The sequence below is a fragment of the Crocodylus porosus genome, unplaced genomic scaffold (assembly GCF_001723895.1).
Source record: "Crocodylus porosus isolate Cpor-Errol unplaced genomic scaffold, CroPor_comp1, whole genome shotgun sequence".
In the NCBI taxonomy this organism is placed as follows: Eukaryota; Metazoa; Chordata; order Crocodylia; family Crocodylidae; genus Crocodylus; species Crocodylus porosus.
The window spans coordinates 18,840,527-18,841,829 of NW_017728918.1; the positions used below are offsets into that span (position 1 = coordinate 18,840,527).

At 42.6% G+C, this 1,303-nt stretch overlaps 1 protein-coding gene across 2 annotated transcripts in view; it reads left to right on the forward strand.

Moving 5' to 3' along the window:
* Positions 1-1,303, forward strand: part of LOC109311629 (structural maintenance of chromosomes protein 6-like) — a 68,982-nt gene that overhangs the window by 56,842 nt on the left and 10,837 nt on the right. The window lies entirely within an intron of this gene.

The window sequence follows — 1,303 nt, forward strand, 5'->3', positions numbered from 1 at the left end:
CTTTGGGCAGGGGGCTGGACTCGATGATCTCCCGAGGTCCCTTCCAGCCCTAATGTCTATGAAATCTAAGAATTAAAAAAAAAAAAAAATCCAGTTAATTTGGGTCTAAACAGAAATTCACATGCCACTGATTTTTGAGGTCCCCAGCACCTCTGGGTTAACTGCAAACTTTAGGAAGTCTAAATTCATGTGTTACAAGCGTTTGAAATCTCCGTGAGGTTAAAAATGAATGTTCTCTGTTATAAATGACTCTGCAACAGGTAATCAGTGGAAGATCTAAATTTGCAATTAAAAGGATTTTCTACAAAGTAATTTATTTATTGTTTAACACCATTCTAACAGTGCTTTACAGAATAAAAGTAACCAGGATCTTCCTTGGATTGCTGTTGGTTTATTGAAAAGCAGGAGCTCCACAAAATGTTCTGCTTTGGAACCAGCATCTCAGAGAACAGTATTTTGAAAGAGCAATTTACACAGAATGAAAGATTCTGGGATTTTTGTTTTTAATTATTTAGCCATCTCAGGAGCCTCCTGGGTTTTTTAAAAACAGTGGCGGCTTCTGTCACTGATTTTGTTATGTGTTAAAGTGCTTGCTAACCTCTGGAGTTCCTTTCCTGAATCAGCAGAGCAGTATTACAAGGAACAGTGCCTGTGACAGAACAATAAGATCTTCATGAAAGTGATTCAAAGCAGACATTTTTCTTTGTGAAAGTAGCCACTGCTGTGTTGGAAGAGCTAAATTAATTTTTAAAAAACTCAGAAACACACAAAAGCAGTATGTTGTGTGATATAAACATACTTATTGCGAAGCAAGCAAACAAAAAGTAATAGATCTAACAGTATATACTTCTTGCTCCTCTAGCCAGACATGCACACTAGGGGTGTGTGAAACGGGCTTTATTCAATTCGGATTCAGCCCAAATTGGGGACAGCGATTCGATGAATTGATTCAGATCACTGTCCCCAATTCGATTCGATGGAATCCAGATCTGAAGATTCAGTGCTGATTTGGAGAATCAGCAATTTGGCCATAGACACAGCTTTAAATATTCTTTCTACAAACCTTGAGTTACCAGGCATGGCTCATGAATGCTGCAATGGTGGGGTGGCTGGAGTGTCCCACAGGAGTGCCGGGGGGCCCCCACATGCTCGACAGCGAACCCAGAATTGGACCAGAAGTAGTTCCGGTCCACTTCCGGGTCTGCTGTCGACTGTGCTGGGGCAGCCCCTACCCCGGGTCTGCAGTCAGCAATGGGGGAGACCCTAGGTGTCCCCCCCCCCCGACCCAGGAGGCACCAGTTGC